The sequence below is a fragment of the Haliaeetus leucocephalus genome, unplaced genomic scaffold, assembly GCF_000737465.1.
Source record: "Haliaeetus leucocephalus isolate CR32 unplaced genomic scaffold, Haliaeetus_leucocephalus-4.0 Scaffold752, whole genome shotgun sequence".
Lineage (NCBI taxonomy): Eukaryota > Metazoa > Chordata > Aves > Accipitriformes > Accipitridae > Haliaeetus > Haliaeetus leucocephalus.
The window spans coordinates 5,866,832-5,867,160 of NW_010973188.1; the positions used below are offsets into that span (position 1 = coordinate 5,866,832).

Here is a 329-nt window from a genome sequence, read left to right on the forward strand (position 1 = left end):
CCCCCCCCCCCCCCCCCCCCCCCCCCCCCCCCCCCCCGATTTTTAATCGCCTCACCCAGACCTCCGCATCAAAAACTTTAAAGTTGTTAGAGCGAGATACAAAGACTTGCTTTGCGTGGGAAATTAGCCCGAGCCGCAGCTTTTTGATCCAGCCTGCGCCTGCCGGCTGCGGCGAGGCAGGGGCGGACCCGGCGGGGGGGGGCAAAGCCCCTTAACCACATGCGGGCACCGGCGCGCAGTTCACCCTCCCGCACAGATGCTTCGCAACCCGCATTTCTCACGTAAGCGGGCTTGCTCTGGGTTGGTCTTCAACTGAAAGCGGCAGCCCC

The 329-nt window shown here is 64.1% G+C and overlaps 1 protein-coding gene across 1 annotated transcript in view; it reads right to left on the reverse strand.

The window, feature by feature from the left end:
* The window catches only part of SPAST (spastin), a 38,939-nt gene that overhangs the window by 34,468 nt on the left and 4,142 nt on the right, over positions 1 to 329 (reverse strand). The gene's annotated exons all lie outside the window — the stretch shown is intronic.